The 14,310-nt window shown below is 45.4% G+C and overlaps 1 pseudogene; it reads left to right on the forward strand.

Moving 5' to 3' along the window:
* Nucleotides 1-5,457: 5,457 nt before the first annotated feature.
* LOC146177660 (acetylcholinesterase-like) lies at nucleotides 5,458-13,642 on the forward strand (annotated as a pseudogene).
* Nucleotides 13,643-14,310: the final 668 nt, after the last annotated feature.

Raw genomic sequence — 14,310 nt, forward strand, 5'->3', positions numbered from 1 at the left:
GTGATGATATTGGTGTGGCAGAAAAGGTTGCGAAAGCTTTTGCTTGCGTCGGCACAAAGGCACGTATGTGTTGAGGGACAGTAAAACTGCAATTCAAAATATTGGCAGCGAAAGGATATCTTTCATGGTTCTCAAAATTCTAAAACAATAAGAAAATTGGATAGGACAGTTGATCTATCTGACTTGGACACCTTCTCACGAATCTGTTAGTGGCAACGCACCTGCTCAAAACCTGGCTCCATATCTCTACTGCTGAGCAGATCGGAATGAGCAACCTGAGGAAGCCTACAGCAGAGAAGGGCCTCTTCTGTCTTATTATGATGTGACGCAATATTAAAGAAGGCAGCGTCTGAAACTACCTCTTCCAAACAAGACTCTAGACGGAAAATAGATGACGGCATGGAGGCGTCTACAAGTATATCCAAATCCAGTCTTGAACAAATATATATTCCCAGATTTTGAATATGAAATCTGCAGCGTTCGCTGCAGATCTCATCTGCACCACATAATATGGGAGTGTTTGCATTCGTAGAGAAGCCTGGGGGGGCTTTACTGCAAAGCCCATCCTAGGAAAACCAACTGCTAGCGGTTCGACTGGCTGAACAGGATGCGGAGATTCAAGAGATTTCGGCCAACATCTTAAGCTGATTCCCATCTGCCCTGAGGTGTCTCTCCTTTAGGGGAGAGGGCCTGGGGTGGGAAAGAAGCCTTTTCTGTTGGAGAATAAAATTTATTCACTCACCCATTCAAATTCAAAGGATGAAAACGCGGTGCTAATTTTTATGCAATATTTCAGCACGTAACAGAGATACGCAATCTTCCCCTTATAGCGTTATGAATTACAACATGTGTAAATGAACCATAAACAAACGGAGGAACAAAAATACAAATAAGATTCAAGCTGAAGCCATAAACGGAAATGTAAAGCAAAATCATTAAAAGACGATGAAAGGAGAAGCTATTCAACACTGATAAACAGGACCCCATGCGAAGCGAAGCTTGACATTACAGTAGGTTTGATTGCATGCATTTGGGGACGTTTTTTTCTTATTTCGCAGACGGGGGCGTTTCTTCCGGCGATGTTTTATCCGAGGTTTAAACCGGAACTCCCTAAAACGCGTGCCTGTCTGCGACAATGCCTCACTCTCGAATCACTTTCAGGCACTGGACTCTCCCACTGGAATCTCCCACTGGCCGAGCCCAGCTGGACTCTTGAATCATTATAGTGATTCGAGTGATTCGAGAGTCCAGCTGGGATCGAGTCCCATTTCAAATGTACTACGCAAGTGGGTAGCCCCTGCAAATTCCGTCATGATATGTATGCTCGTGTCGTGTGTCGACATCATACAAATGCCCAGACTATTCCGTGCCCTAAAATGCCACCTACCAACTGTCCCCGAAAGGACATCCTAGTGAAGTCTACCAGATAGACGCTGGAATGAAACCCGACCAACCTCACCAGCCACACAATCCATGCGCAAGATTGAAGGACAGTAAAAATTTATTAGGCTAATATAAAAGCTGGAAAATGGCTAAGTATAGATGTTTACATTTCTCATTGTTATACAGCAGAATTTCATCGTCTCTGCGATGCAATATTCTTACGCAAGAGCTTCGAACGAGCGTGAGCGTCCACAATTTTCAACCCATAAATTTACAATACAGGCGCTGCAGCGCAAGTCAGTGAGCGTCTCAGGACACTGGGAAACGAGTTGCTTGTTTTGCTACAGAACGGCAAGCTGGGCTATAGTTGGCACATGTCCATCTTGGAAATGGGTAACTGCGCTAGAAAACACCGACAAGCCAAGCAAATGCCTTTAGGATGCGCGCAGTATAAATTAACTATACATTAGAAGAACAAATGTACCAATTGCTTTTTTTTCAGTTTCGCACACAAACGCTGCCAGAAAAACATGTGTCCCCAGCCCATCAGTTTGCTGACGATGTCACACACCAGCTGTAATTCCCTCGATGCCGCGGTATTCGTGTTGAGTGAGGTGGCAAAAAATGACGCATTTGTGAGGTTTTGGAGAGTGCAGGTGGCGCGTGTTATGTCGCATAGAGGGAAACAGGAATTTTATAATTTTCATCAGAGCTGGGCCCACACAGGGTCATTGTCTGATATTGTCCCACTGCTCGACATTTTTATGTTGTCGGCTGAATTTATGCGTCTGTCTCGTTTTATACCTGTGACGCCAGTGTGTAAACTTAAAATGTCAGTTTCCTGTTTCCTATGCATCTTCTCTCATCCTTGGCTCTTAGTTTAAATGAATAACGAGGTTGGTTGAACTTCAGCGCAGAAATATTTACCTCATGCATTTAAAGGAAGGTCAAAAACTTGAGTTACGTTATTGGCCAATTGGCTTTCCGTCAAGGCCATGTTTCTCACTTACTATAAGGGTCTGCTCTGCTATTATTTGCGGTTGCTCAAGGTGCCGCACCCACCTAAAGCCTTTGAAGTCAATCAGTAAGTGACACTATACTACTTTACGAACCGCTCATTACTTTTCGTAAATTGTGCTGTCCACTTTATACGGGAAGTGAACGGAAATTTCAAAGACAGCAGCAGCACATGCGGCGCAAAGTGTTAACAAAGCAACCAAGTCGAAGGAATAGTTCTTCTCTACCCTCTCAAGGAACAAATCTGCAAACTTTCATAATTTTTCCCGAAGGGGAGGATACAACATCAAAATTTGTGCACAATTAACCCTGTTTCATTGAACTGCCCCTGAGTCTTATCGAAGAAAGTATTCACAGGAAGGCGTATGTGTCTTTGCCACGCCACCACGCACTGGGCTTCTCTCGACTTCTTCCACAACATGGCGATTGTACTACTGCTTTCCTAACTATAGCGGTGTCTTTTTTTCCGTAACTTAGTTATTACAGGGAGCAACACAGGGAGCGTTAGGAGTGCCAAAACGGCGAAAACAGGCGTCGGCATCGACATTCACCGTCCGTATGCTTATCCTAATCGATTGTGTTAAACGAGTTCTCCCCTCATGCTGCCAACCGCCAACAGGATAGAAGACCGCTTGAGAATGATTTAACACGGGGCTGCAAAAATGTGTCTAAAAAGCGATTAGGAATTTATTTTGTGCGGTACGCAGAGGCACTAATTTTATGTGATGATGTAGATTGTAGAAGTGGAGATAAATTTGGCGACATTACAAGGCGCCGCAAGGCCATTTTTTAAATGTGTAATGCGTCGATCTTTGAATTTGTCATTTGGACGTTTTTTTTTAATATTAGGCCATATTGCCGATTAAGAAAATTTTAAAAGAAATCAGCTTGGATGTCGACGGCATTTACTTGCACAGTATGATACTATCCCTGCCACTAAATTCAGAAATGAAAGATGTGAAGTACGTCTTTTTGTTCATTATTCGTCTAATCACCAAGCCCCGTCACGGACGATGTCCACCTTGCTGTACGACTTGTTCGGAGAATAGCCCGGTACTCATTCTTTGTTATCGGAAACGTCACTTCCGCTCTGAGAGGACAGTGCGGATGAGCCATGCATATGAGGTCGGTCTTCGAACCTGCTCCCCTCCCGCCGATTTGGAACCGACAGAGCAAGGCCGAGATTTTATTTCGAAGAGATGCGTCACCATTGACGTCGTACAAAGGAGATTCTCCCCCCCAAGAAAGTGTATCGGTTTCAGCTTAGAGTTTGCTACCTATTTAAAATATAGTTTCATCACGTTAACTCAAAGAAATCGCCGCGTAATTCCAAAGAATTGCCTGTTAAACTATAGACAAACACCGATCTGTGACGTAAGCACGATGCGGTGGCGCTTCTATCACTAGCGTGGTTCGACTGGGGGTGAAAAATAGGCTTAGCACCCATAGGAATACATGGAAGCAAAATATTCCAAAGCAGTATTCTAATTTCACGGGTCATCTGTGATGTCGTTATTCGGTACAGGGCAACCATGAGCACCCTGGAATAGATCGTGGAACTGTGAAATCTCATTACCGAGACGAAGTATTTTTAAAACACCGCGAAACGTATCGGGGTGAGAGTTGAGAGGGCGACCCATAGAAATACATGTAAACACAACTTACCGCAACATTTTGCTCGCTTCAGCAGCGTTGAACCCTTCTCATTTTTTGGCGAACGTCTTGTACGATTCCCCATCGTCATGTAGTATGACACACTACATTCTCTTGCAAGTAATGCACGTCTGACGACTTGCGGGACCGCTCTCAGCACGATAAACTGACCGCACGACCATGCACCACCAGCTGTCGCTAGCAGCCGCTCCGGAGCTGGAGGCGGCCGTGGTGGGTATCGCCAGCTACGCTGTAGTCTGCTACAATGCGCGAATCTCGTACGGTTCATATTGTCGTATGGCGTTTGACAACTGCTTTTTAAATGTAATTCTGTCTAGCACGTACCACTAGAGCGACAGTATTATCAAGCTTATTTATCTTATGCGGCTGCATATCAGACTGTAAGAAAAACTGCAGCTTGCCTTTGGCGGTGTCTTGATTCATAACACAGGTTATTCGGGGAGTTTTAAAAGTAGACTGCCTTCGTAATGACGCACCATACTTTATCATACACTTCTTCAAAGCGCTGGTCAACGTTTACCTACCGGCCACCACTTCTAATGCTCTGTGAAATGAGCAAAATGTTCCGGTAAGTTGTGTTTAGATGTACTTCTACGGGTCGCCCTCCCAACTCGCACCTCAACATATTTCGCGGTATTTTAAAACTACTTCGCCTCGGTAATGAGATTTCATATTTTGACGATCTGTTCTAGGATGTTTATAGTTGCTTTGTACTGAATACCGTCATCACAGGTGCCCCGTGAAATGAGAAAACTGCTTTGGAATATTTCGACTCCATGTATTCCTAAGGACGCTAACAATATTTTTCACTCCCAGTCGGCTGCGGCACCGCGAGCGCCCTCTTTGTTTGTAAACACGGTGTTGGTCTATAATAAATAAATATTGGAATGGGAAATTCCGTGAAAAATAAAAATCAACCACTAGTGGTTGTGGTAAGAAGTGACCGCACTTTACTTTAAGGATCGCGTTTTTTTTTTTTGTCCTAGTAAAGCTACAATTATTTCGTTTGAGACAGACGGCAGTACAGATTGCTTTCGCACTATCGAGCCCGCACGAGCCGCGCATGTCAAGCGTACTTTTACGGCATCCTATTAAAAATATTTTCTACGTGCTACATTCAAAATTATACACAGCCTGGACGAAGTATTATTCGCCAATACAACCTAATAAGTTGAAAAAAAAAAGATTTAGGGTTCCCAATCGACTCATGACGACACTGTAGCTGAGGCTGGAATAATTAATTTGGACCAATGCGCCCTGCCGTCACGCAGCATAAGGCCATCTACGACCATTCGTCTCCTCCAAAACGTTACCGATATGGTCTGATTTTAACACCGCGAAAGGATGGCTGACACTGGGTTATTATTTTTGCAGGAGCCTACAATGCTACGCAAGTACTCAATACTTCTACATCGCTTCGTTATCGTGCTCCTAGCGTCCAGCAGTATCAAAGTTCGATGCCACTTTGTACTTCCTCGAGAAGACCGACTTTCGAGCGGGCAGAAATTTTCGGGAGAGCAACCAGACACAATTGTAAAAACCGCGAAAGGTGTGGTCAATGGATTTGTTATGAACTCTGCAGTGGGAAAACCAGTCCGCGTCTTTTATGGCATCCCGTACGCTGAACCTCCAGTCGGAAAGCTGCGTTTCCGTCATTTGAAGCCTAACATGCCTTGGACAGGCATATTCGACGCCACAGTCATGCCGCAGTCATGCTTCCAAAGGATGACAAAGCATCAGACAACCTTAGTGGCACCCTGTACGACAACACCGAAATGAGCGAAGACTGCCTCAAGCTCAATGTGTGGATACCTTTACCACCAACACTGGAACCTGCGGCCGTCCTCGTCTGGATTCACGGTGGTGGGTTTACTTATGGCGCATCGACAGAGGAGATGTTCGACGCACGAACCTTGGTGGCGAAAGAACACGTGGTCGTCGTTTCAATGAACTACCGCCTCAGATCTCTTGGATTCTTGTCATTTGGTAACAAACTGTTGCCCGGTAATGCCGGTCTGTACGACCAGTACCTCGCTCTTGAATGGATTCGCGACAACATCGCAGCCTTCGGAGGAGATCCTAACCAAGTGACACTGTTCGGTCAGAGCGCTGGGGCAGCCAGCATCGGAGCCCACCTCTTATCATCGCTGTCTAGAAAGCTCTTTGTCAGGGGCATCCTCGAAAGTGGATGCGCTATAGCGCCCTGGGGCTTCCAAACAAATTACACAGTAAGGAATGCTGCTAAAAGGTTGGTTCGCAGGTTGGGATGTCCACGAGCCTTAGTCGAAGATACTCTTGAGTGCCTACTCAGCAGAGAGCCAACTGATATTATAAACAATGAAACAAATTGCGGCGGAGTTGTAGACTTTCCATTTGTTCCAGTAGCGGACGGTATCTTTCTTACAGAAAAGCCGAAAGCGCTGGTCAGTAGCGATGTGTTCCGAGGAAACGTTAGTGTTTTGATCGGTTCCAACAAAAATGAAGGCACTTCCTTCATTAAGAACTTCTTTTCATTCCCTGAAAACGAAGATATGCCATATGTTTCCGACGAGAACTTCACCGCTGCTGTAGAAGCATTAAATCGCAAACACGGTGTGCCACCGATAGACAAAGTACTGGAGGTGTACACTGGTGGCGCGACACATTCTGCATCCAAAGACAAGCTGGCGGCTTTGGACTCGATTGTCGGTGATTACCATATGACCTGCCCTACAGTACGCTGCGCGGATTACTTTGCGCAAGCCGGTGTGCCCGTATACGAGTACTTACTCACGCGTAGATACCCTTCGAGTCCATGGCCACAGTGGATGGGTGTAAAGCACGACGAAGATGTCTTCTACGTTTTCGGTGATCCCTTCAACAAGACTGCTCAGAACGATCATGAAGACAAGACTCTAAGCGCTCAGGTCATGCGCTACTGGGCTAATTTCGCCAGAGCTGGGTACGTATGAAGTGTGGTTTCATTTCGCAGAGACCGGATTTCGCACCCCTTTATGAGAGCGCACTGCGCACATCTTTTTCCTCGATAAGAGTAAACGCAGTGATAAGTGACAGTTTCTCCCGTCTTACAAGCGATACTGCCCTCGGAAAGAAGCAAGTCTTTGTGGACCAGAGTTATCTGCATGGTGTGACCACGAAGCCGACTAAATTTTCACAGGCCGCAGTGGAAGAATACAATATGAGCGAGATTTTAAATCAAAACTAGCGAAAAAAGCAACCAGGTGACCACAAGAAACTTTGAAATAATGTTTAAGGTATTAAATACTTTCGGTAGAGCCCAGCGCCCCACGTCAAGGTGGTGTAAGAGTATTCTGTACAGGGAGAGAGGCAGCACAGCAGCGCCTTTTCGATGCACAGTGGAATCAGATCATCATCATCATCATCATCATCAGCCTGATTATGCCCACTGCAGGGCGAAGGCCTCTCCCATATTTCTCCACTTAACCTGGTTCTGTGCTAGCTGCATCCACTTGACCCCTGCGAACGTCTTAATCTCATCCGCCCACCTAACTTACTGCCGCCCCCTGCTACGCTTTCCTTCCCTTGGAATCCAGTTTGTTACCCTCAGCGACCATCGGTTATCCTCTCTTCGCACTACATGTCCTTCCCAAGCCCATTTCTTCTTCTTAATTTCCACTAGAATGTCGGTAACCTGAGTTATTTCTCTGACCCACTGTGCACGCTTCCTATCTCCTAATGTTATCCCTACCATTTTTCGTTCCATAGCCTTCTGGGTTGTCCTCAACTTAAGTAGAACTCTCTTGGTTAACCTCCATGTTTCAGCCCCATAGGTAAGTACAGGCAAGATGCAACTGTTGTATACTTTCCTCTTGAGCGATTCCGGTAAGCTGCTAGTCATAATCTGCGAGTGCTTGCCAAATGCGCTCCATCCCAATCGTATTCTTCTTGTTATTTCCTTTTCGTGGTCCGGATCAGCGGTTACTACCTGTCCTAAGTAGACATATTCGCCTACTACTTCCAGTATTTCGCTACCTAATGTAAACTGCTGTTCCTTCCCGAGGCTGTTGAACATTACCTTAGTCTTCTGCATATTGATTTTCAAGCCTACCTTTCTACTTTTCCAGTCTAGGTCATCAATAATTATTTGCAGTTCATCCCCCGAGTTGCTTAGCAAGGTAAGTTCAGTTCAGTTTAGTCGTTCAGTCGTGTCCGACTCTTCGTGACCCTATGGACCATGTCACGCCACGCTTTCCGGTCTCTCACTATCTTCCTAACATCACATAACTTCATCTGCAGTGCTTCGAGGATGCCATCTAACCAACGCGTTCGCTGCCTACCCCTTCTCCGGCGACCCTCAACCTTTCCCAACATCAAATCTTTCTCCAGCGACTCCTCTCTTCTCACCAGATGACCAAAGTAGCTGAGCTTTAACTTTACAATTTGACCCTCCAATGAGCAGTCAGGGTTTATGGTAGACAGTATCGACTGATTTGATCTTCTGGCAGTCCAAGGAACTCTCAAGAGTCTTCGCCAGCACCACAATTCAAACGCGTCAATTCTTCGGCGGTCAGCCTTTTTCACAGTCCAACTCTCGCATCCATACATCACAACTGGAAAGACCATAGCACGAGTTATACGGATCTTGGTTGGGAGACTAATGTCTCTGCTCTTTACTAGGCGGTCAAGGCTAACCATTGCTCTCTTTCCCAGAAGCAGGCGTCTCCTAATTTCATGGCTGCAGTCTCCTTCCGAGGTAATCTTGGAGCCCAAGAACAGAAAATCTGTCACAGCTTCCACTTCTTGTCCATTGATGCTCCAGGACTTGACAGGGCAAGACGCCATGATCTTTGTGTTTTTAATGTTCAGTTTAAGCCCAATCTTCTCACTCTCTTCTTGTACGCGGATCAGAAGTCTCTTGAGTTCCACTTCACTTTCTGCCATTAGAGTGGTATCATCCGCATATCTAAGGCTGTTGATACGTTTTCCAGCAATCTTCACTCCAGCTGAAGACTCGTCCACACCGGCCTTCCTCATGATGCACTCTGAATATAGGTTAAATAGGGCAGGGCGACAGTATGCAGCCTTGCCTCACTCCTTTCTTGATCGGAAACCAATCAGTAAGACAATGCCCAGTTCTGACTGTGGCCTCTTGCACTTCATACAGGTTCCTGAGGAGACAGATGATGTGGATTGGAACTCCCATATCTTGGACAGCTTGCCACAATCTTCTGTGATCTACGCAGTCAAACGCTTTCGCATAATCAATAAAGCTGAAGTAGATGGGTTTCTGGAACCCTCTTGCTTTTTCCATGATCCAGCGAAGGTTAGCAATTTGGTCTCTAGTTCCTCTGCCCTTGCGAAACCAAGCTTGCACGTCCGGAAGCTCCCGATCCACATACTGCTGCAGCCTACCTTGGAGGATTTTCACCATCACCTTACTAGCATGCGAAATAAGCGCGATCGTGCGGTAGTTGGAACAATCTTTGGCACTGCCTTTCTTTGGAATGGGGATATAACCTGACCTCCTCCAATCCTGTGGCCACTGCAGGGTTGTCCAAATCTTCTGACATAATGTATGCAGAATGTTAACAGCGTCATGGTTGAGGTTTTGAAGCAACTCAGCTGGAATGCCATCAATTCCGCTAGCTTTGTTCTTAGCAAGGCTGGCTAAGGCCCATTCAACTTCACTCTTCAGGATTTCCGGCTCGAGATCAGTAATCACAACCATCTTATGTTGGGTTTGCACATTCGAGTCCTTCTTTTACAGTTCTTCTGTGTATTCCTGCCACCTCTTCTTTATCTCAGGGGCTTCAGTGAGGTCCTTGCCTTGTTTGTCCTTTATCACGCCCAGCTTAGCACAGAAGCTTCCTTTGATATCTTTGATTGTCTTATACAGAGCTCCAGTGTTCCTTAATTGGCTGTTGTCCTCAACTGCTTGGCACTGTATGTTCAGGAAGGCATTGTTATCTCTCCTTGCTATTTTCTGAAAATCCGCATTGAGAACCTTGTATCTTTCTCTTTCCCCCATAACTTTTGCCATCCTCCTTTCCTCAGCTATTTGCAAAGCCTCTTCAGATAACCAGTTTGCTTTCTTGCATTTCTTTTGCTTTGGAACTACCTTAGTAGCAACTTCTTGTATTTTATCACGAACATCAGTCCACATCTCTTCGGGCTCTCTGTCTTCCAGATCTAATTCTTGAAATCGATTCCTCACTTTCACAGCATATTCTAATGGAATTAGATCCAGATCATACCTGAAAGTCCTTCTGGTTTTCTGCGTTTTCCTCAATCGAAGCTTAATTTTGGCAACAAGAAGCTGATGATCGGTGCCACAATCGGCCCCAGGCCTTGTTTTTACTGCTTGTATAGCGCTTCTCCATCTCTGCCGGCAAAGAATATAATCGATCTGATTCCTGTACAGACCGTCCGGTGAAGTCCATGTGTACAGGCGCCTCTTGGACTGTTGAAAATGAGTATTCGCTATGGTCAGGTTGTTTTCTTGACAAAACTCTACTAGCCTCTGCCCAGCTTCATTTGGCTCGCCAAGACCGAACTTGCCTATAATTCCTGATATTTCTTCACTCCCGACCTTAGCATTCCAGTCTCCTATGAGAAAAACGACGTCTGATGATGGGGTGCGGTCTAAAAGGCAATTTAGGTCCGCATAAAATCTCTCAACGTCAGCTTCTTCAGCAGCAGTGGTCGGTGCATAGACTTGGATAACTGTTATGTTGAAAGGCTGACCTTGGATCCGAAGTGAAATCATTCGGTCGTTTTTGGGGTCGTACCCTAGCACTGCTTTGCCCATTCTTCTGTTTACTATGAGAGCGACCCCATTCCTTCTCTTGGATTCGTGCCCACAAAAAAAGACGTAATGGTCGCCGGAGTTAAATTCTCCCATTCCGGTCCACTTGAGCTCGCTGATACCCAAGATATCAATGTTCAATCTGTCCATTTCTCGCTTGACGACATCCAGTTTACCTTGCGTCATAGATCTTACATTACATGTTGCTATGTGATATATCTCCTTGCAACATCGGACTTTCCGGTCGCTTCCCGACACATCCGCAACTGAGCGTCCTTTTGGCTTTAGCCCAGCCGCTTCATGCGTCCTGGAGCTACTAGGAATCGCCCTTTGTTCATTCCCAGTAACATGTGGGACGCCTTCCAACCTGGGGGGCTCATCGTCCGGCGCCATATCATTAATGGTATTGTGACTGGCCATAGGGTCTTCTTTGCAGGAAATACTGGAGTGGGTTGCCATTACCTTCTCCAGTGAATCACATTTTGTCAGAACTCTCTGCCGTGACCTGTCTATCTTGGGTGGCCCTACACAGCAGAGCTCACGACCTCATCGAGTTTCGCAAGCCCCTCCGTCACGACAAGGCAGTGATCCATGAAGGGGTTAGCAAGGCAATGTCATCAGCAAATAGCAGATTACTGAGGTATTCTCCATCTACCCTTATCCCTAACTGCTCCCATTCCAAGTCTCTGAATACTTCCTCTAAACAAGCTGTGAATAGTACTGGAGAGATTGTGTCTCCTTGCCTAACACCTTTTTTTATGGGAATTTTGTTGCTTTCTTTATGCAGAACTATGGTTGCTGTGCAGCCACTATATATATCTTCCAGCACTTTCACGTACGGCTCGTCTACCCCCTGATTTCGCAATGCCTGCATCACCGCCGAGGTTTCAACTGAGTCAAATCCTTTTTCGTAATCAATGAATGCTATGTATAAGGGCTGGTTATATTCCGAGCATTTTTCAATCACCTGATTGATGGTATGGATATGATCGATAGTAGAGTACCGTTTCCGAAACCTTGCTTGATTCTTTGCTTGATTGCAGTCTAAGGTTGTCCTGATTCTATTAGCTATTACCTTAGTAAATGCCTTATACGTAACAGACAGTAAGCTGATTGGTGTGTAATTTTTAAGGTCCTTAGAGTCCCCTTTCTTGTGAATGAGGATAATGTTTGCATTCTTCCATGGTTCCGGTACCGTCGATGACACCAGACACTGCGTATACAATTGACCAGTTTTTCTAGCACGGTATCCCCCCCGTCCTTCAGCAAATCTGTAGTTATCTGATCCTCTCCAGCTGATTTCCCCCTTTTCATAGTTTCTAGTGCTTTCTTGACCTCGTCCTTCGTCACTGGTGGAACGTCTAACTGTTTTTCCCTACCGCCAATCTCATTACGGTCCTGACTACTTTGGCTACTGTAGAAATCTGTATAGAACTCCTCGGCTACTTTGACTATCTTTTCCATATTAGTGATGACGTTGCCCGCCTTGTTCCTTATCGCATAGATCTGATTTTTGCCTATGCCCAATTTCTTCTTTACCGCTTTAAGGCTTCCCCCGTTCTTTACAGCAAGCTCAATTTTATCCATGTTATACTTCGAAGGACATGTTTAAACAGCTGTGCTACGTAAACAGTAAAGATTCGCTTCAGCGAAACTTCACCTGAGCAGTGGGATAGGTATAAGAAGACACAGATCAACAGAACAGGAATCAAAACCGTGAAAGCCGAACACGTGAGTGGAGGCATCATGGAGCTTGAAAATATTAGAGCACATTCAATTGCATTACTATCGTATAAAAGTGAATTCCAGTTGGTCACATTATTCTCCATCGCTGCTTTTGGCCACATACGCTGAACTCTTGTGTAGCCTCCCACGATTTATCTTGAGAGACACAATTCCTTGGTCGAGTGCTTAATTAGAGTAATTTGTTTACTAGTGTAGGCCTACGCGCTCTTGATTCTTGATTCTTTTCAACCTGATGCGTGCAGCTTCCCGACACATATCTGTGCACAACCAAGCACAACAGCCAATTGATGGAAAACCCATCACTGGGCTTTCCTGCCACGGGATTCGTGGCGTAGCACATCCTCTGGACCAAATAATGAATTTGAGAAATGCCCCCAAATGACTCTCTTTTTTTCTGCTTTAAGGCTTCGAATGCAATTCTAATGCTTATCTTTTAAGCTCCCCACCATAAAGTAAAGCTTGAAAGACAAATCTTCTTATTGAACAACCAGTAAATGCTTCAAGGTAACCGTGAAACAAATTGTACCTCCATATACACTCACCCACCTTGTCCTGTTCTCTGTTACACTTTTGCAACGATGGCGCTTTCCTCGTACAGAATGCAGTGCAGTGTTTTTTAATTTGCACTGCGCTGACCATACAGCCTGGCAACTACAAGCTGTCAAAGGCATGCCCTTAATTTTTTCGTTCACAATGCTGACACCAATGCCGACTCGGATTCTCCGCAGAAAGGGGCCTTTCACGCTAACATGTTAATATTCGGAATATTAAGAAATAAGCATATTATGAACAAGGGAACTAAACATGGAACTTGTCAACGAAAGCGTTTAGGTGCAGCTGCACACAGCGGTCATGACGATTTTTTTTGTCACCTGCAGGGACCCTAATCTGGAAACAGACGGATCGTCTGCCCTTCCCCTCTGGCCTCGGCGCAAAGCCAATAGACGCGAGTACCTGACTCTTGATGTGCAAGAAGAGGTTGGTTACGCGTATCGAGCCGCCTACTGTAAATTCTGGGAAAAGATCCGCAACACCTGGAAGGGGCCGTCCTGTTGAAGGCAGCTGGAATTGCTAGCCACTACTAGCGTAGCAGGGGGTGGCAGAAAGTTAGGTGGGCGGATGAGGTTAAGAAGTTCGCAGAGGTCAAGTGGATGCAGCTAGCACACAACCGGGTTAAGTGGAGAAATATGGGAGAGGCCTTCGCCCTGCAGTGGGTATAGTCCGGCTGATTATGATGACTGTCACATCATTTCCTACCAAATAAACTCAATCGCCATTCCCACCTCGTGGTTGAAGTCTTAATTGTTGGGCTCTGGTTCGGATTTTCACCGTTCTTCGGTGAACTCGCATCCTTCACTGAGCCACAGCCTTGCTTGTGCAGTGTAAAACATATGCTTATCATGCGAGGGGAACAAAACCTTCAAGCCATCTGAATAGGTCGTTCGTTATGAGATAGTTAAGTGAGCATGTAAATAATTAAAAAATATTTGCAACGCTGAATGACGACACACAGAGAAGAAGCACAGAACGGCGCTACACTTTCAACAATACTTTATTTTTATGCAAACACACAGAATATTATACGTTGCAGTTGACGGGTGGTTATCTTGACACGTGCTGTAATCTTCCAAATCTATCAAGAAAGGAGTATTCATTCTTGTGCAGCATCAGTGTGACCGAACTCATGCAGCCAGTTCAGTTCTTTCATTGTGATAGGATTCAAT

This window comes from Amblyomma maculatum, chromosome 10 (assembly GCF_055883805.1).
Source record: "Amblyomma maculatum isolate TAMU_Amacu chromosome 10, ASM5588380v1, whole genome shotgun sequence".
NCBI lineage: Eukaryota > Metazoa > Arthropoda > Arachnida > Ixodida > Ixodidae > Amblyomma > Amblyomma maculatum.